This window comes from Felis catus, chromosome B1, assembly GCF_018350175.1.
Source record: "Felis catus isolate Fca126 chromosome B1, F.catus_Fca126_mat1.0, whole genome shotgun sequence".
Taxonomy (NCBI): domain Eukaryota; kingdom Metazoa; phylum Chordata; class Mammalia; order Carnivora; family Felidae; genus Felis; species Felis catus.
In genome coordinates, this window is record NC_058371.1 from 47,862,078 (window position 1) to 47,884,704 (window position 22,627).

Sequence of the window (22,627 nt, forward strand, 5' to 3'; positions counted from 1 at the left end):
GCAGTCTCATTATAGAGAAGTATTTTTTCAGTCATAAGTTTCTAAGAAAGACAATATTTTTTCTGCAAACATTTAAAAAATTTTTTTTAATGTTTATTTATTTTTGAAGGACAGGGAGAGACAGAGCATGGGCAAAGGAGGGGCAGATAGAGAGGGAGACACAGAATCTGATGCAGGGTCCAGGCTCCGAGCTGTCAGTACAGAGGCCAATGCGGGGCTTGAACTCACAAGCAGTGAGATCATGACCTGAGCTGAAGTTGGATGCTTAACCAACTAAGCCATCCAGGCTCCCTTTTTTTCTATAAACATTTTAAGGGTGGAAGATTCTTAAACTGGAATCAATAGGCTCCTAAACGCGTAAAATTATATAAAAGTTATGTTAACATTGAAGTATATTTTTCTGGGGAGAGGATTCACATGTAACATTGGATTTAGAAAGAGGACTATGTCTTAATGAAATAACAAATAATAAATAAATAAATAAATAAATAAACAAACAAACAAACAAACAAACAGACAAGAATAGATCTTTAAGTTTCTAAAGTTTTCTCTGTTTAAAATGCCCAAACTGGGGCACCTGGGTGCGCAGTCGGTTAAGTGTCTGACTTTGGCTCAGCTCATGATCTCGTGGTCTGTTGAGTTCAAGCCCTGCATCAGGCTCTGTGTTGACAGCTCAGAGCCTGGAGCCTGCTTCAGATTCTCTGTCTCCCTCTCTCTCTCTGACTCTTCCCTCCCTTCTCTCTCTCTCTCTCTAAAAATAAATAAACATTATCCATTCATCAGTTGATGGACATTTAGGTTCTTTCCACAATTTGGCTATTGTTGAAAGTGCTGCTATAAACATTGGGGTACAAGTGCCCCTATGCGTCAGCACTCCTGTATCCCTTGAGTAATTCCTAGAAGTGCTATTGCTGGGTCATAGGGTAGATATATTTTTAATTTTCTGAGGAACCTTCACCCTGTTTTCCAGAGGCTGCAACAGAAGACCATGGGGGAGGGGAAGAAAAAAAAAAGTTAGAGAGGGCGAGTTCCAAACCATAAGAGACTCTTAAAAACTGAGAATAAACTGAGGGTTGATGGGGGGTGGGAGAGAAGGGAGGGTGGGTGATGGGCATTGAGGAGGGCACCTGTTGGGATGAGCACTGGGTGTTGTATGGAAACCAATTTGATAATACATTTCATATTAAAACATAAATAAATAAAAATTAAAAATTTTTTAATAAATAAAATTAAATAAAAATAAAAATAAAATAAAATGCCCCAAACTATTGTTCAGAAGACAGAGGTGCCTGGGCTATTGTATTAGGTCATATAACTAAGCAATTATGTCTAACACTAAATATAAGTGGGTTTTCAATAAAAATATGTAAAATGGAATTCATAGAAGTGTTCAATTGCTCTACTGAGATCAGATTTAGTAACCATATTTTAACATATTTAATTACATGTTAACTACATGTGTAATTTCATTAATTTTCTGTAAGATATTTCATAATACAAAATAGCACAGAAATGTAAAAACTAAAAAGTACAATTCTCTCCCTCTCCTTCCCTGCCTTCTACCCCCGTTCCCCAGGGATAATTATGTCAGTAATTTGTTACATATTCATCCAGACCTTTTTTTAAAAATAGATTTAATTTTTAGGTAATCTCTACACCCAACACGGGCTCAAACTTACTTATAACCCCAAGATCAAGAGTCACACGGTCCACCAAGTGTGCCAGCCAGCAAATGGACTATAAATGGACTCTTCAGAAGCTAGGATGTATATGTTCTCCTTCATCCTCCCATAAGATGACCCCTACAAATGGTGTTTCATCAGCCTGAATGCCAGCCAACCCACAATGGATATGTGGAGAAACAAAAGCAGTAAGCCTTCGTGGTTATAAATGACCATAGTTTGGGGTTCGTGGACATGAGAGTGTAATTTAGACTAAACTGGGGAGCCTGGGTGGCTCACTTCAGCTCAGGTCATGATCTCTCAGTTCATGAGTTTAAGCCCTGCATCGGGCTGGCTGCTGTCAGCACAAAGCCAGCTTCAGATCCTCTGTCCCCCTCTCTCTGCCCCTCCTCTACTTGTGCTCTCTCTCTCAAAAAAATTAATTAAAAAAAATAACCTAGACTAAACTGCCTAATGCAGTATGTGTATTTAAAATGTTCATATTTGCCACCAAATCACCTTCTAAAGAACTACACAGGTACACCAACACTGGCTAAACTACCTTTTTTTCCACTCTCTTGCCCACACTACATACAGCAATCACTTCCAACTTATGTCTTTCTCACAGGGGAAAAAAAATGGTATATCACTATGTTAAGCTGTGTTTTTCTGATTCCACACATGTTTCTTTCATATATTCATTATTTCATTGTATTTCTTCTTTTACAAAATGTATGCATGGCCATTGTCCATTTTAATCTAGAATTATTAATCATTTTCATACAAATTTTCTAGAGTGCTTATATATTATGGATATTACTGTTTGATTTGTCTGTCTACATTTTTGATGATTCATTTGATTCTTTACTTTATGATAGTCCTCACCACACAGAAGTATATGTAAGCTATTTTCCTTTGAATTGAAATATAATTCAAGTCTAGTCACTACAGAGATCATGGACTATCCAGAATGGCTCACTTATAAGTCTAGGTGAGAACCGTCAACTCAATATCTGATTCTGAGGCCAGCTGCCCACCAAGAATGTTCAGAACAAACATATGATAGATCAGAAAAATGGAAAAGAAGACCAAGGACAAAAAAGACCAAATGCCAAAAATGTTAAAATGTGGCAGACTGTGAGTCTAGAGTTCTCTCTTGTCCAGCAAGAGAGTGGGCACAGAATTGAATACACGAGAGAGTAATGTCTGGGAGGAGACAAGAGCACCAAAGAGGGGGTTTCACCTCCTTATTTGCTGAGCTCACAAGATATTACCCACATGGCAAATGTGAAGAAAACAAGACCTTAGACATGTGAACGTGGAGAAAACAATCAGACAGTAATCATTAACTTGTGTGTGTAAAAAGCAAAGGGCCTGGGTGGGCAAGTGGAATTTGTGATCAATGCACAACAATATATTGGCATCAGATGGAAAGTAATTTCCTGCAGGTGATATAACAAGTTACTCGTGATCCCATTACAATATCTGGCTAGCTAACCTCCAGTGCTTCCACCGTGGGGTGGTGGCTTTTGCCCTAAGCTTTTTTCTACTTCATTTATGTGAGTAGAACCTATTTCCCCACATTAAAAGATGAAGCAAAGATCAAAATGAAATTAGAAATCACAAATGTATAAAATAATAATTAAGTTAATCATAATAACAATAATTTGGTAACATACATCAACAGGCATGAAAATGTTTATAACCATGTATATATTAAAGGTTTTTTCTCATTTAAACAATTTCTTTTAGCTGAATTCCTAGGGGTAGGATTCTTGAATTAAAGTTGATCATAGTAGCACTTCCAAAGGCAGTGAGAGCATGAAAGTAACTAAGACATAGACATTGTTATAATTAGACAATTAGGTTAAGTAAAATCTGACATATCAATCGATTAGAATATAATGAAGCTGTTAAAAATTAATCAGGGTAATGATGTAGACTCCTGAGCCAACCTGACTGTCATTTTTTTTATAAAGCCTTTTCTGTTCTGTTCAGTTTTGTTTTACTTTTTTTTTTTTTATAGAACTTTGTCCCTCTATTCCAACATCAAGATGCAGCCTGTTTATTGTTTTCTTCTCTAAACTTCAAGGTCTCCAGAGCTAGATCTATGTCTCTTCTTTCTTGACATACAATTCATGTTTTCTTATCTAAAATGTATTTATGTTTCTTCAAGAAAAATAGAAACCAAAATTTCATGCAGATAGAATTATACACAAATATAATTATTTAAAATTAGTTATGTTGATATAGGTTAAAAGAGAACAAAGAATTCTTGTAATACAACCAGAGCATTACAAATACTGTTTCAAAAGATTTTTTTATAAGAAAAGTGGTTTTATTTAAATGCAAAATGGTATAAGAAAGAAAACGTACCTACTCCATATTTCTTCCACCCAGAGATAACTGTGGTTACTGTTGTGGTTTATTCTTTTCAAACTTTCTATGCCCGCCCCCCCACTTTTCTTTTTTTTTAACATTATTGAGATCATTACACCTATACTTTTTTTTACCCTACTTTTCCCCACATTTTCACTTTAAAGTGTTTTGTTTTTTTTTTTTTTTTTTTTTTTTTTACCATTTATGACTAATGCACATAGTCTAAACCCAAGTGATTGGTTGCACCCAAAGGAAGAAAGCAAGACAAATCAAAGTTCTCAGAAGAAGTGAAGGATTGGGAACAAAGATCTCATTCATGGGAATAGAGATAGCCTCTTTAAAGAGGTTTAATTTGTTTTGTTTTGTCCTTTGTTTTCTGTCAGAATGGCCAATTTCTAGCCCTGCCACACATGTAGGTAAAACAATCAGGAACAAATAGCCAGGGAGAAAATAAAAAATTTTAGAAAGCGTCCCTGAAAGTAACTCTTAGAAAGAGAGGCGGTGGAATAAACCCTAGTGTTTATGGTGCTGTCTAGGCTCATCTGACCCTGTTAAGAAATAAGGTGATGAGAAGGAACATGATCTTATTTCTGTCTGTAAATCCAAGTGCCAAATACACTATGGCGGGAAGGAGTGTCTCACTAAACGAGAGAGTTGAGATGATCTCTTATAAACAGGTAATAGGCCATCAGTATGTACTGGTTTTAGCCTTCCCATGATAAAAAATATAGCCTTTGACAATGAGGAGATCTATTCTTACACTAGAAAATTCCTTTGTGACCTTGTCCTTCCATATTTAGGAATAAAGTTTTGCCACCCCACTTCCACCCACAAAAAACTCAATTCTCTGTAAAGACAAGGTGCTTCTTCAGATGGTAAAAAGGGAAGTTCCCATCTAGATAGGTCAGTTATTTCTTTTAATATGGCTGCTTCAAGGACATAAAGACTGGAATATTCTATCTGGGAGCAGAGCTACCTTGACTGTTCTGAATGTCCATAAAAGAGTAACACTTCATCAGTGCTGAGTAATAAATTTTCTGTAAGGAAGGGATTAGTCTAAACCTGTACTGTCCACTAGAATAGCCACTAGCCACTTTAAATGAGGCAATTGTGATTCAGGAACTGAATTTTTAATTTACTTAATGATCTGAAAATTAAATTTAAGTAACCACGGGTTTGGACAACACAACTATAAGCAGTGCCTTTGTGTTTATCACTTAAGCTGTGGCTTTCCTTGATCTAAATCAAAGTCATCCCAGATATACTGCTCCAATCAAATCAAATTCCATCATAATGGCCTCGATCTAATCTGACCCACTTCTGCCCCTGATGAGTGAGGCTTGCACGTGCAAAGAGCATAATGGCTGTGCTGGACATAGATAGGCATCATCATGCCAAAATCCAGGCATGCATCGACTCTGTGCATAGAGCTTTTATGTTTGAAAATAAAATTCTCAAGACTATATTCCATTTCCTAGGTTGGACATATGTTCACTAGTTCTGCAGATACTGACAAACTATTTGGTCTCTAACCTTTATTATTCAATATAGCTAATGATACATATATATCATCTGACAAGGGAATTTTACATCTGACAAGGGAAATTGAAGCCTTAAATCAGATCTGAATTGTTACCTGCAAACAAATAGTCTGGTGACCAGGAAACATATATTCTAAGTACACTCATACTCCCAAGACCATATTTTTCCTCATCTCTCAGCTCTAGCTGATGAGACTTTTCAACCGTCTCTCATGATGAGTCACAGTATCTGCTTTCCACTTGTCTTTCTTCCTTTGCTTAACCATCAGAACAAATGGAATAAAAGATTTGGGGTGCTGAAATCAGTGAGATGAAACTAAAATGTACTACTAAGTGGCTAAGTAGAAGGGATGAACTTTGGGAAAACCCTTGAATGGATAAGAAATTAAGAAGGTCAAATTCAGCTTATTGAAAGATGCATCTGTAGAGACAGTGCTTCCTTGTTTCTTAATGACTTGCTGTAAGAGAAATTCAGCTCAGGGATCTTTTTCTTCCTTTGGTTTCTTGCTGTCTGTCTTCCAGCAGGACTAGCTCAGTTCTGAGTGCGGCGAGGCCTTTTGTGGATGAAGGTGAGGTTTGGGAAGGCTGGATTTTTTTAAATGTGGTTTTCTTAGAACCTGAGCCGATTAGGGGAGTAAATGAGAGACAAACCTGCTGCCGGGCTCTGAATAGGAAATGATCTGTGAGTAAATTGAACAGGCAGGGAGACAGTAAATAGGCAATTAACATTCGTTTTGGCAAATCTGCATCTGTTGGAGCTGAAAATACAAAGGGAAACGTGAAGGAGAATGACAGAGAAGACCTGTCAAACATCTAGTATGGAAAGATGTTAAATCCTGAGCTTCGTGAAATCGTGTGTAAATTACATGAAGCCGCAAAATTGGCCAGGCATCAAGAAAGATATAATCCACGATGCAAATTTTATTTTAGCCACCTTTTCTCCACCTGAGCGTGGCTGGTGAGTTGTAGCAGAGTCATTGCAGCAATGGTACTGTTTTAGAGGATTATAATCCTCAGGGAGGCAAAAAGTCTTGATAGAGTTTGTTAAGGGCAGGATTGCTCACAGAGAAAATTATTTAGGGGCTCCCTTCATTCTCTTCTCCATCTGCTGTCACTTTGTCATTTTGGAGGACCCCCCCACACACACCCTCCCACAAAGACCAACTGCCTGAAAGAAGCCTTCCGGAAATGTTAGAAACATGGTTAGGAACTTCACTAACTCAGCTCTCCTGGGAATTGTGCCATGTTCCATGTCTTTGTCATTTTTCTTAGGATTCCTTCTCTACCATCTAAGTTCTAAGCATCTCTGATATATCCAATCCCTGGGATTTATGACTGTTCTTTGCAAGTTTGGGCTCCATTTTAACTGAGCTTTCTAGAAATGATCCCCCAAAACAAACATAAAACAAATATTTGGAAGTTCAGGCCCCATGGTTGGCCTTTGAGAAAGAGATTCTAATACAGGGTGGGAATTTGGTTTTTGTTAATTACACGGATTAAGAAAACAACTGCCTTCGCATGAGGGAGTTCACATGACATAAGTCATTCTAACTGTAAAGAACCCCAAATAATAAGGTTGATAAGGAATTGTCTCCTCTGAAAACAATTTAGACAAGGGCACCTGGGTGGCTCAGCAAGTTAATGTCTGACTCTTGGTTTCAGTTTAGGTCATGATTTCATGGTTTGTGGGATTGCGCTCTTGGTTTTGGCTCAGGTCATAATCTCACGGTTTGTGGGATCAAGCCTCACATCGGGCTCTGCACTGACAGCACGGGAGCCTGCTTGGTTTTCTTTCTCTGCCCTTTTCCTGTTCATGTGCATGCACGCCTCTCTCTCTCTCTCTCTCTCTCTCTCTCTTTTAAAATAAAAAAAACTTGGGGACCTGGGTAGCTCAGTCAGTTAAGCCGCCTACTTCAGCTCAGGTCATGATCTCGTGGTCCAGTTGGTGAGTTCCAGCCCTGGGTCAGGCTCTGTGCTGACAGCTCAAAGCCTGGAGCCTATTTCAGATTCTTTGTCTCCCTCTCTCTCTCTGCCCCTCCCCCACTCATGCTCTATCTCTCTGTCTCTCAAAAATAAATAAATACATGTTAAAAAAAAAAGAAAAAAAGAAAAGAAAAAAACTTAAAAAAATAAAGACAATTTAGACAACTGAACATCTCCATAATTCTGAAATTGTTTATATATACTCATTCAAGAGGAATGAGCTTGAGTTACCTTCTAAGACTATGATTTAATACCATGTATCCCAAGCTATATTCAATAGAATATTGGTATACTGGGGGATGCTGATATTCTCCATAATTTATTAGCTTTTAGGAAATTGTATCTATTTTTGCTACCCTTTAAAATTAATAGTGTAGAATCCAGTGAAATTTACAAGAAAACCCACACCCCATCCCAACACCATTAACTTTACAAAGGACTCCATTGTCACACGAAGCACAGTTTGGATAGTTCTGCTTTAATTTGTAGTTTGGGGTACAATTTTATCCACTTTCTTGCTGGGGAATCATATTGATTATCTATATGGAAAAAAAAGGCAAACTTGGGACACTTAGGTGGCTCAATTGGTTGAGTATCTCACTCTTGATCTCAGCTCAGGTCATGATCTCTGGATAGCTGGATAGTGGAACTGAGCCCCGCCTTGGGCTCCTCACTGAGTTTTGGAGCCTGCTTGGGACTGACTCTCTCTCTCTCTCTCTCTCTCTCTCTCTCTCTCTCTCTCTCCCCTCAGCCCCACTCCCCTGCTCACCCTCATGCTCTCTCTCTGAAATAAAATTACAAATTAAAAAATAAAAGTCAACCAAACAGTCCAAATCTTTATTATTCTAAAGACTAGCTGCCTGCCTCTTTTAACCAAATCTATATAACTCCATTCCTAGCCTGAGTTTAGTGACAGCATGCGCCAGCCGCCTGGTTCCCTCCGGAATGAGCCTCCTTCAGCATCTTTTCTTGCCCAGTGATGCCACCTCCATTAAGCATAAGTCAGTTCTTACACATATCTGCCCAGCAATTTTTCACCTGATCACACAGGCATACACTGTAGGTATGCAGCAATGAGAAAAACATTAGGTAAAACAAGCCTAGACTGTTATCAGTGCTTGCTTCTGCAGTTCCTGGAAAACAGCTTTGCAGAGAAACAATTCTTTCTTCTACCTTAATTTTTAAAATTCACGCCAATTATCTACTTAGACCAGCTGGAGCTATTTGCTTTTTAAAATCTAATAGATCCTAAAACATTGGAGTTCTTCTTACGTATATTTTTTACTTTTAAATCCTTTTCCTAGTCATGAGGTTCAAGTTTTTTAATAATTTTCCTATACTGAGGAAGTACTGGGTTCCAGAGAATTCAATCCAGCAGCATGCTGTGGTTAAACATGGCAGCATGACCTGTGGGAACAGGAGAGGCAGTGACGAAGCTCCCTTGGGAGAGCCGTACTTGACACACTGATGAATCCCCTGGGAAACAGGAAGCTAGAGCTGAGGTCCATTGAGAGAAACCCCTAGAAGCAAAGGCAGGAGCAAGACAACAGAAGAAGCTCTAATTTGCTCTCTACTTTCAATCTTGTTTCTCTTTACTCCATTTCCCCACGTGAAAACCAGAGTGTGCTTGCTTGCTTGTTTGTACTATACTTTCTCTTTATTTATAAATTTAAAATTCTTTGTCTAGAAAATTTCCAGATACATAAAGATGACTCTGTAATTACCTCAGTTGATAATTTTATTTTTTTAAAGCTAAAGCTGGAGCCCCCTTACCCCCAGATGAACTTCCCAGGGCGGCCATAACAAACTGAGTGGCTTAAAACAACAGAATTGTATTCTCTCATCTTTTTGGGGACTAGAAGTCTGGAATCAAGATGTCAGTGGGGTTGGTTACTTCTGAGGGCTCAGAGGGAGAGTCTGTTCCATATCTCTCTCCCAGCTTCAGGTCACTGCCCTCAATCCTTGGCATTCCCTGTTTGTAGACACATCACTTTAATTCCCACCTCTGTCTTCACCCAATATTCTCCCTCTGTCTCTTCATGGCTGTCTTCTCCTAAAGACACTCGGTCGTACTGGACTAGAGACGAACCTCCAGCATGACCTCATCATAAAGAATTATATCTGTAATGACCATGACTGTATTTCTTTTTTTTATATTTATTTTAACATTTATTCATTTTTGAGAGACAGAGAAAGACAAAACATGAGCAGGGGAGGGACAGAGAGAGAGGGAGACACAGAATCCAAAGCAGGCTCCAGACTCTGAGCTGTCAGCACAGGGCCCAACCCTGGGCTTGAACTCATGAACCGTGAAATCATGATGGAAGCCAAAGTCAGACACTTCACTGACTGAGCCACCCATGCTCCCCTGCAATGACCATATTTCTAAATAACGTCACATTCTGAGTTACTGGGAGTTAGAACTTCAGCATGTCTTTTTAGTTTTTGCCAGACACAATTCAATACCTCCCCTCCCCTCCCCTCGTCAAACCTTTTCAATGGCTCCATTTGTACTTGGGATAAAAGCCAAACTCCTTAGCCTGAATACCAGGCATTTCACAGTATATCTTTTCCTGTCATCTCCCAACCACACTCCAAATTCCAGTTATACAAAACTTCCTACCCTTTCCTTGCATATATTACGTTCTCTTGTTTTGCCATATGCTGTAATAATAACTGACATTTATATTACATTGCTATGTGCCAGGCACCTGTTAATACATTCATTTTTAAATGACACAACGCTATAACATAGGTAATTCCATTTACTCCTATTTTGCAGAGAAGGAAATTAAGCCCAGAGAAATTAAGCAAATTACCAAAGGCTATATGACTAGCAGGTAGTAGATCCTGGATGAGAACCAGGCAACCGGGACCAGAGACCTTGTTCTTAAATCTGTGTTACATGGGCTTTCAGGTAGGAGGTTAGGGGAGAGACCATCAGAGAAAATATCCTGCTCATTTTTCAGGATTCAGCTCCGTAGTTCCTTCTTTTAAATGTTTCCTCTTGCCCCAGAATTTGTCTCCCCTCCCCCCACTTTCAGTATGACCTTGGTGCCTCTAATGAACATCCGTCTACTACTCTATGTATCTGTAACCTGAACACTTCCCAGGGCTCCACATTATTCAGTCTTGCCATGGAGGATTATTTGGGGGAAAAAAAAGGCAGGGCAGCAGCAATTAAAAGTAATTAAAAACAAATTCCGTTTTTGGGTTTTTTTTTTTTTTTTAATTTGCCTTGTGAAGAACAGGAAAGCAGATCCAATTAACAATCCACAATTCTCCAAAGACTCCATCATAAGCCACCTTAGTCTCTCACTCCCTAGAGCTTCAGCAGGACCACTCATTCAAGTCTAAAAAAAAAAAAAAAAAAAAAAAAAAATCCTAGTTCCCAGACCACACCACACCATGTGACTCCTTCTCTCTCTTTGGCCACCACATTTTATCTTTCCTTATACATTACCTTGCAGATTTTCTGGTGCTTGTTTTTGTTTCTCCTGCAGACAGGAATTCGTTAAGGGATCCCTGTCATGCTAATAAATCTTGTCCCCATCACGCTTCTCCTAAAGCATTTATCATATTATATATTATCACTTGCTACCCAGGCATACTTTCTTCCACTTCTTCCCCTCATGTGGGAAAACTTAAATGACCATTAACTCCCTTCATAATTAATTTTAAAGCTGCAGTGTTTCAATCAATGCGAATCTCAGCCCAAGCATCAAGCTGGCAATATTGATAGTGGGCACTTATAATTACATATTTCAGTTAACTATAAAATCTATTATTACATTAATAAAATGTATGAACCTCCTTAACCATTCAGGAACCGGAAGCAACTGTAACATTAGCTCTCGCCAGATAACAGTTGCTCAAAGATTATAGAAATTAATGTGTAAAAGGAGTTACACAAAGTGCTGAGAAGCTATTTTTGCATAAAATCTCAGTACATCGTTATATGAAACATTAAATTTCCATGCAAGATCTTGGGGTCTAAAACCACAACAAATAGAGATCGACACATCAAACAAATATTTAGAACAAAAGCATAGCAGAAGAGCTGAAGGCATTGTCTGACAGCAGCCCGCTCATAAGCTCTTAATAAGTGCCACTCCCCACCCCCCAAAATATGTTCACATAGCAAAGCTAGGTATCTTTGCTCTATGCTCTAAAAAAGGACAACTTAGGGGTGCCTGGGGGGGCTCAGTCAGTTAAGCATCTGACTCTTGATTTCAGCTCAGGTAGTGATCTCAGGGTTCTTGAGATCAAGCCCCTACCTCCAGGGTAGAGTCTGCTTGGAATTCTCTCCCTCCCTCTCTGCCCCTCCTCTGATCTCTCTCTCTCTCTCTCTCTCTCTCTCTCTCTCTCTCTCTCAAAATATATGAATAAACATTAAAAAAAAAACCAGCTATAAGGACTGTACTCCTTTCAGGGAGGAGATAGGTTTTTTTTGTATCGTTGAATACAGTACATGAGGCAAAGACTGGTATAAAGTACTCACTAAACAGTAGCTAGCATCACTCTGTAGAATGAATAAACCCACAGGTCTATCCAAGAAGGAATGAAAGAGATCCAGGGCACAACAAGGGAGGAATAGAAGCCAAGATCAGAGCCAAGGAAGAGTCTCAGTTAAGACAGGAGGAAGACTACAGTGTGGACAGGAGCTGGTTGAATATCCTGGGCTGATGGGTGGAGAGGGGGCAGCAGCTGAGCTGAAGCTCAGAGCAGAGTCTCTGTTCCTGCCCTTTCTGGTCTTCTGTGGCTTCACTGGGAAGCCAAATGGACCAAATGGAAATGGTTTGGGGGCCAGTATTGCCCTGAATCTTAGTCCCTCTTGGGATCCCCAGAGCTTCCACTCCCCTACCCCCTGTGCTCCCACGTCCCTCCCACTGTCCTCATCGGTGTTGTGCTTGCCATGATCTATCCCCTGCTCATTCTGTTCCAAATGCCTCATTCCAGCTTCTCTCATCACTCCCCCCACCATCTATTCCTGGAGTCTGACTTTTCTTCTGCCCTTTCTTCTTATCCATCCATATAAATTTCTTGCTTATTACAGATTAGCAATTATGCAGAATTTCTGTGTAGCAATTTTTTATCATTTGCATGCAAAATGGTTGCATTGTATTTGAGAGATGGAATCCTAAAGACCGCACTTAGTTTGAAATATGCATTTGTAAAACTAATCCTGTCAAATGATGGCAGATATCTCTGTTTACCAGTTAAAGTGGCACCGCCATGTGGCAGTCACAATGTCAACACAGCTCATTCAGCCTGCCAACTCCGGAATTCTGTGATTCTTGAAAAAAAATAATAAATTCAGGGCATCTGCATAATTTCATATTATGTTCATGAAAGTAAGACCTCATTCATATTATAATTGCACAACTTTGGATTTGCATCTTTCACAATTATATCCATATGGCTATATATTACATGGTGGTAGGGCTATTCATTTTAGAGGTAAATTCAAAGGGTAAAATGGAGCCATGAAGGACCTTAGGAAGACCTATATAAGGCAAGAGCTCCAGCTATCTGTCCAATTATCTGAGCTGTACAAGCTATTGTTTTATGCAGATAACCGTTAAGGAGGCAAATGACAGAATTCTGGGAGTGAATCAGCGGATGATTGAGATATGAGGACCTGCCATCCTGCAGGATAACATCCAGGAGGCAACAGTCACATGATCCTGAGAAAACCAGTCCCTACTTTTATGTAAATCAATAGAAATTGAAATTCTCTCCAGTTCCAAAATTTCCAGGAGGTCAAATATATATATATATATATATATATATATATATATATATATATATATACACATATATATATACACACACACACACACACACACACACACACATATATATATACACATATATATACACATATATATATACATGTATATATATATATATATATATATATATTTCTGTCTAACACAAACAACACTTAAGACTAAAGTTTTTTTTTTTAATTTCTTTTTAACGTTTATTCATTATTGAGAGATAGAGACAGAGCATGAGCAGTGGAGGGGCAGAGAGAGAGGGAGACACAGAATCCGAAACAGGCTCCAGGCTCCGAGCTATCAGCACAGAGCCTGACGCCAGGCTAGAACTCACAAACCATTGAGATCATGACCTGAACCGAAGTTGGACGCCCAGTGGACTGAGCCACCCAGGAGCCCCTTAAGACTAAAGTTCTTAACATAAGTAAGCCACTCCTATCCTGGCTTGAAAAAAAAAAACAACAAAAAACCAGAGACAGAATCAAAACAGTGGTTTGTAAGCTCATCAGAATTATCATTCAGCTTTTCCATGAGAAGCAAAAGACTGTCCTGTTGCTTTTGAAATTCTTCCTCCAAAATAATTAACACTTATCACAATTAAACTTATGAGGCTTATAAGAACAAAGGAGCTTATTTTCATTCTTTTCTGCTACAGAAGGAATATAGTCAAAACAGTCATAATAGCCTTTTAGGACAATGAAGACATGGGGCCAGGAAGTAGAAGGGAATTAGGTCATTTCTGATGAAAGAAACTGAATTATCAAAGGCATGGTGATTTCTAACACACAGGGTATTTGGAGGGTTGGAGAGCTAATTGTGAGGCTAGAAAGACAGGTCATGACTATTTAATTCCGTTTAGTGAGCAAAGGAGGGCTATTCCATCCACAAACATACAATGCCAATCTTTATTGGGTAACCCACTATATTTCAGAAATTATTGTAGGCATTAATGACATAAAAACAAAGAAAAGGAAAAACTGGATCCTTGCCATCAAGATGTTAATAAAATGGTACACAGACATATATATAAATATTTATAATTCACCTATATATAAATATTTACAATTGTAAATCACAATTTACAATATAAATTACAATTTATATTTACAATATAAATATTCACTGGATATTGTTGAGCTTGAGGAAGGAATTTCTTGCAGGGATTTCCCTTGGACATTTGAAAATGATAATGCCAAATTTATTTATTTATGTATGTATGTATGTATGTATGTATGTTTATTTGTTTTTGAGAGACAGAGTACAAGCAGGGGAGGGGCAGAGAATCCAAAGGCAGTTCTGCTCTGACAGCAGAGAACCCCATGTGGGGCTCTAACTCACAAACTGAGATCCTGTCCTCAGTTGAAGTCGGCTGCTTAAGCAGCTGAGCCACCCAGGCATCCCTAGATGATGCCAAGATTAGGAGGGAAGTTAAAAGTGGAGAAAGCTATTTGAGTATCACAGTTAAAGCGATAAAGGGAGAATGGTATTCATCACGGGAGATCTTACAGAGAATAAGCTAAGGACAAAAACCAAAGAAAGAATAGATACAAGTGATAGAAATGAGGGCCATAGGAGTTCAGCATTTTCTAAGAAAAAGCAGGTGAGTTTCAAGCAAGGGATGACCAACTTTTTAAAAATGTTATGGGGGCGCCTGGGTGGCGCAGTCGGTTAAGCGTCCGACTTCAGCCAGGTCATGATCTCGCGGCCCGTGGGTTCGAGCCCCGCGTCAAGCTCTGGGCTGATGGCTCAGAGTCTGGAGCCTGTTTCCGATTCTGTGTCTCCCTCTCTCTCTGCCCCTCCCCCGTTCATGCTCTGTCTCTCTCTGTCCCAAAAATAAATAAACGTTGAAAAAAAAATTTTTTTTTAAAATAAAAATGTTATGGAGAAATCAGAAATACAAGACTTGAGTAAAGAGGTAATTCAATTTACTGAAGGTAGTTTCACCAGAACCACAGGAGCCAGATTGCAAGGGGTTAAAGAGGAAGCAGTAGGTAAAAAAACAACTTTTATTTCTTTAGTGAAATAAAAGATTGACAGAAAAATAGCCCCAAACTCTGCATACTGAGTAGCTCTCTCAAGAGATTCAGGACAAGAGGAAAAACAAGCAAACAAAAACAAAACAAAAAGACTTCCTGTCATACTACTGGCTATTAGCGGAGGAAAAGTACCTATCTGTGACCTGGCCTTTATTCCACCTAAGTCCCCTGACAAGGGTCTGAACCTAGAGTCATATGGAAGCCAGAAATGGCAAGAGAAGTAGTTGGGGAGTTTTGCTAGAGAAGAGATACTTTGTATTTCCATTTTCTTTTGAAATCTCTTCCTAAATTTTTGTGTCCTCCAAATTTTGGTTCCCTGGTGAATAACTCTGGTGGGCTAACCCTAGATTTTTCTCTGGGTAGTTCAAATGGGTTGCAAATTAAAGAATAGTGTCTTGGTCTGGTGTTGTTTGCTTTCTCATTTGTTTTGTTGTTTGAAGGGGAATTATTTCTTTGTGTTTGAATGCTAGGAGGAAGTGATATTTGTTGGTGGGATGGGAAAGTCGTTGAAGACTGGACTGCTAGTTATCAAAGAGAGTGGATAATTGGTGTATTGAGGCCAGCAGGACAGCAAGCTGGAGGGAATGAGATTAGAAGCACAGGGGAAAGGTGTAGAACATTTAAAGAGAGAAGACAGGAGAAAAACAAGAAAGATTATGTGAAGATAGTGAAAGATTTTGATGTGGAGAAGAGGGTTATAAAGGAATGCACATCAAGAATCCTTGATTTGTGGTCACATAAGAGTCAAGAGGGACTGCCAGGGAATCAAATAAAATGCAGAGTCAGAGCTTGAGGTCCTCAAAAAAAGTTTAAAACAGCCATTGAACTGAAAGCCATACAGCATTGAGGACCCTTAGAGGAGGGTTCTGTTGAGGCTGACTGCACCCTCCAGGTGAAGGGAAGAGATAGAGAATCAATACACCATGTCCTGAAGCACAGTAGTCTTGTGATTTGTTTTTTTTTGTTGGTTTTTTTTCTTCACCCCAGAATCCTCAGGGACCTATTCTTATAAACCCTGCACCAGACTTGTATGTCAAAGTAATCCAACACACTCGTTCATCTGTGTCGCAGATTTGTGTTTCCCTGCAAGATTTAGTCGGAGAGGCAATGGTATTAGCTTTTTTGTCAGACTTCCTGGAGTTTCTATTGCTGCATAACAAATTACCACAAACTGAACAGCTTAAAACAAGACATATTTCTTATTTCTATGGGTTAGGAATCCATGAATAGTTTAGCTGGGTCATCTGTAGTGAAGGGATCCATCATGGCTAGGACTCCATCTGGAGTTCAGCTGACAGAGTATCTGTTTCCTAGGTCATACAGGTTTGGAGAAGGATGCAGTTCCTTTCAGTTTTTGGACTGGGGACTCAGTTCCTTGGTGGCTATGAGCCACAGGTTGCCCTCAGTCCCTTGCAGAATAGGCCCCTCCATATACTGACTTACTTCACCAAAGCCAGCAAGGAAGGAGTCAGTAGAAAGTCTGGTAACAAGACAGGAAGTTACACTATAATGTAACATGCTCACAGAAGTGATATCCCATTATCTCTGCTGTATTCTATTAATAGAAGCAAGCCATGGCACAAGAAAACTGGATTATACAAAGGCACGGCTACCAAGAGGTGGGATCAATTAATGTCTACGTTAGTTTATCATTATAAAGAAGTGGCATTCTCTTAGTAGCAGCAAAGTGACCTAAAGAACCACGAAGAAAGAGAAATGAGAGTGGCATTAGCATGACATAACACATTTCACATTCATGGAAAACACAATGAGTGAAAAATGCAAGTGAAGAAGGCATTTGATATTATCTCAAGCATCTGGATATTGACAGAAATCGAAATAATATTTATTCTGAAACTGGACATGGGTTATAACAGTTGTTTAAATTTAGGAAATTGTAGGTTTCACCATTGATACCTATCTGTTATTGATGAGGAAGAGAGCTCTGTCCTTCAAGGAAGAGAAACATGGTGATGAGTAACGATGCTAAGAGCTACACTTTAAAATGTAATACCCAGAAGTTGTCTAGTACAAAAGATATCCACTGGATTCAGTTGGAAACCTGATTTAGATGCTGGACGAAAATATAAACTAAAACATAGAAGTGAGTCGAGCACCTGCCAGATGTCAGCCATTTTACGTACATACCAATTTCATCTTTAAAAGTTATATTTCATAATGTTTCTCCAATCTTACAAAATGCTATCTATTTTTCTAAAGTGTATGGCAGGCTCTCTCTATAGGCCAACGCTAGTAATAAGAGAACAATATAAAATGCACTTTTCTCCTCAACCCCCATATCTACCACATTCTTCCTAGTATATAACTGTCAACAAAATATCTTTTACTTTCCTTAAAAGTAAAATAATCAAAAAGTAAAAGTAAAAACTTTTGGCCAAAGAGAAAAAAACTTTATACACACACACATATCAGTAAAAAATACAAAAAATCAAGTTAAAAAAAATAGGAAAGGATATGGATAGAAAATTCATGGTAAAAGAAATACAATGTGGACAAGAAACACTCAACAAATATATTCAATCTCAGTAGTAATTAGGGATTAACAAAAATGATAAGAGGCAACATTTTTCAGTTATAATTTGGCAAATACATTTATATTATCCAGTATTACCAAGTGTTGGGGGGTGACAGTATTCTTTTATACTGTGAAAAACGGTTTGTCAAGGTTTATCAAAGGTTTAAATCTCTGAGTCTTAACCAACATAGCTATTTTATTTCTTGAAGTCTATCCTGATGCATTTACAAATACACACACACATACATTTTACTGCAGCAGTGCATCTCAAAGTTAAAATCTGGAAACCATTTAAGTGTTCTTCAATAATAACAAAGTATGAAGTAAATGACTATATTTACGCCATTGCTGCAAGTTGAATGCATTTAAATAGAATGAGGTAGCCATATATATATATATATATATATATATATATATATACACACACACACACACACATATACAGAGAAATATCCTAAAACATATTACTAAAATAAATTATAAAACAATGTGAATAATACAATATTATTTTTAAACATCCTAAACTATATATGAATGTGTTTGTATATAACACAATACATACAAATATAAAAAGAATGTAAATATATAGGAGAAGCATGCAGAGAGAGATATTGGCTGCTTATATGGTTAATTATGTTGATGAAGTTAATTCTAGGGCATTTGGGATGACTGAAGAGGGGGGATGAGCCAAAACTAGAATTTATTGTTCTCTATATATCAGAGTGCTTGAGTTTTTAACAGACCAATGTCTATGTATTACACGTAATAGTTAATAAAATTACATTAAAAAAATAACTTGATTGCGACATGCAGAGAAAACTGAAACCTGGGTATTTCTCAGATGAGTCGCCAATTCTGCTCTCTCTGGCTAGAGCAAGCACATCTTCTCTGCCTTTACTGAGCTGCTTAATTAGGACGGAAGGTGCCAGCAAGAAGATGGGAGGTTTGCTCTCTCCATGTATCACATAGTAGGAATTATTGTTTGTAGGCACCAACAAAGAGAACGGAACTGAATCCTAAGAGGTCCATGATTCTGGATCTGTATGATTTATTATTCAGTTAAAATCTCTAAAGAGGGAAATAAGACCTCGTCGTCAACTCTGATTTATATTCTCTCATTTTGCAATTCAATGAGCAAGTCAGGTGGGTATTGCCGAAAACTGGTTATGGATTTCACCCAAAGACATAGAATTGTATTTGTATTCAAAGTTGCAGCTTCATTCACTTCGTATGATTTTATTTTTAGCTCTTTTCTTTCATTTAATTTATGAATTTATTTCACCCACTCAGACCAGAGTGACAGGTGGTAGCTGCTCGATATTTAAGCCATTTTTCCTGCATCCCTTTGGTTCATTTCAGGGCCTTCTCCATGCTGTTCTAGAAATAGGTGAGCTGCTTACAATTCCCACCCTCCTCACAACACAAAATCCATGCTGAGCTACTAAGCCACTGCTAGTCTCATTCAGCAGGTAAATGTTTCACTCTCTACGTCTGGAAACAAGGGAAATTAAGTTCAGGACATATTTGGCTTTTGATGTAATTTAGGCTTTGCCTCTTTAAGAAGTGAAATGATTCAGAACCTCTGTTGGAATTATACTAGCTATAGGGATGACAGCAATTATGCTGGCTATGGGATCTGTCAACTTCTACATCAGCAGCGATGGTCTGTATCTTTTGGAAAGATGACTGGTGATAGGGCCTGGGGACTGGAAAGGGGGAATTTAGAAGGATGATTGGTAAAACGTAAATATCTATGTCTTCTCAAGAAATAGGTCCCCATAAAATGTATTTAACCATGTAAATATTCAAACCAGTAATTTTAACCAGTAATTCTATTTAGTAAATTCCCTTCAAAGAGAAGAAAACCAAGATGTAGGAAAGGTGTTAAGCATTAAGATGACCATCAGGCTTTATAACAACAAAAAACCCTGAAAACCATGAGACTTTTCAATGATAAAGCGATAATTTCATAAAATGTTTATATTCAGTCTTCCAGTGCTATATAGAGATTAAAATGAGTGGTAATGAAAAAGATTTAGCAACATGAAAAATATTTACATCATTAGTGAGAGAGGAATATACAACTTAGTATATACACCATGGTTAAAGCACTGCAAGAAAGAAAGAAAGAAAGAAAGAAGAAAGAAAGAAAGAAAGAAAGAAAGAAAGAAAGAAGAAAGAAAGAAAGAAAGAAAGAAAGAAAGAAAGAAAGAAAGAAAGAAAGAAAGAAAGAAAGAAGAAATAGTGCTTGGGAAATAATACTTGGGAAATAGACCAAGAGGAATTAAATAATAATAAATAATAAATGATAGTAAAATACTGAAAATAATTTTAAGTAATAAAATAAATAATATGCTAAGTACTTTTTTACTAAAAGTATTTATAACTAATAAGGCATATTCTTTAACATGTTAAGTTGGTTTTAACTCAGCAGGAGGCTGGAATGAGGGTCATAGATCCTAACAAGTCCATAAAATTCTGTCTATATCATCCTCAAATCGCATGCACACACATATATGCACCACACACATTTCAACCAAAGTTTTCTGACCAACTTGATGAATTGAATGACTAAGTCTGTAGAGGCTCTCTCAAGCTTCTAATTACAACAACAAAAAAGTAATAGCTAAAAACTAAACTTTACTACTGTGACCCATAGTATATTACTCTAATCTTCATCAAATCTCACATCAATTATATGAGTGATAAATTTTATAAATCTGATTTTACTGGCAAAACATGAAGATTTAGAGAAGTTAATTAATTTTCACAAGGTCCCCTAGCTTCTAAATGTCATAAATGTGATTCATATGAACCCAGAGCTTAGACTCTTTACCACTGCCCTAATTGCCTCCCACTCCCATCAAGTTATGCTCTTTATCAGAGCCACAATGTAGAGTTGGTTAGGTTGTACACTGCCCAACTCTAGGGAGCACTCTTTGCTTTGCCGTCTATGTGTATGATACTCCCCAAAGTTGGGCACACACAGCCTGCTCAAAATTAGGTGTACCTACATGATTCCTCTGGATGTTTCTTTCCATTCTCCTTTAGCCACTTAGCCCATCACTTTCATAGAGTTTTCTCCAACTACTCCAATGCATATTACTCTTTTCTTCCAAGAGATCAATTGATACAGATACAATAAGATGCACTCGGGTTGGGAAAGCAAAACTAGCCTACATGAATTTTGAGCACTTGGTCAGCAGAAATTCTCCTATGTTTCTTTAGCAGTGTCTCAAGCACCAAACTCAGTACAGAGTAAAGAACAAGAATGTAATAAATGCACACTAACTTACTATATGATCTTCTAGGCAAATTACTGTAAATCAGAAATAGGGATCTTTAGGAGAACATTAGGAAATAGTTTCTAATAGGTGTTAAAAATGTTTCAGACTATAAATTGGAACGCAGTGTAGTAGGTGGCTTTTCTGCAAATGAGCAAGGGCAGCTACCTAGTATCTGCGATGATGAAAATTTAAGCTAAAATTCATTTGCTCCAGGTCTAGAGAGAAGCAGAAATGAAATGATTTGCACTTGTATGAATATTCAATTTTGCGCTCTCCTGGCCCAACCATGATGCAAATTACTGAAAGTTTTAAGAAATGGTTTAAGAGTGTGATTATCAAAATTCCTAGAATAAATCAAATACAGCGATAAGAATAAAAATAAGGTTGCAGATTCTGCCTGATGTTTTCATATAGTTGCCTTCCCTTTGCAGACCTCTACCTAATCCTATACATCTGTAAATGTGATCCCCCATATACAGGTGGCAAGATTAAGGTCCAGAAAGAGGTGATTTGTTCAAGATGAGTAAGGAAGCAGGGGGAAACACTGCCATTCTGCCTTTTGTAAACGTGAAGCAGATTTTTTTTAAAGAGAAATGGCAGATGGGACGCCTGGGTGACTCAGTCAGTTTAGCTTACAACTTCAGCTCAGGTCATGATCTCAGGGTTTGTGAGTTCAAGTGCCACATTGGGCTCTCTGCTGTCAGCATGGAGCCCACTTTGGATGCTCTGTCCCCCTCTCTCTCGGCACCTCCCCTGCTTATGCGCTCTCTCTCAAAAATAAATAAACGTTAAAAAAAAGAAATGACAGTTACACATCTGGGTTCTGCAGTTTTCTCTTAACCAACTGGCCTATACCGAGCCAGTTTCAGAAGGAACAGAATACGCTGAGTAGTCACTACTTCAGAGAAGTGAAAAACAAATTATTTGTCGCATTATCACTACATGCGTGCGCTCACGCATACACACACACACACACACACACACACACACAAATACAAGCACACACTCATACCCAAACTCATTAAAACAAAAACAGGGTAGTTAAGATTTATCAGCCAATAAATACAGCCTTCCAACTAGCTACTGATTTCATTTAAGAAAATAAATGGATGTAAAGTCATGCATTTATCTCTAGGACACGAATGCTACGTTCCAGACACAGATGCCATGCTAGACGCCAAGGAGAGGAGGGAGAAGACAGAAGACCTGGTCCCGGGCCTGCAGAATTCATTTCCCTGTGGCAAAGTAAAGCTTTTAGAGGGCTGTGCAACAGGCTTGCCCTTCCCAGGAGTAGGTGATGAACAGAGCCTGCTTCTTTAGCTTCTATGACTTTCCTGCACTCAGAGCAGTAAGGCTGTTAACAGGGGATAGAAACATTTCCTTGAATTAGCATGACTCATTTCATTGGAGACAGTGTAACT

General features: G+C 38.2%; 1 long non-coding RNA gene across 1 annotated transcript in view; it reads right to left on the minus strand.

Moving 5' to 3' along the window:
* The window catches only part of LOC123384856, a 126,357-nt gene that overhangs the window by 65,345 nt on the left and 38,385 nt on the right, over positions 1-22,627 (minus strand). The gene's annotated exons all lie outside the window — the stretch shown is intronic.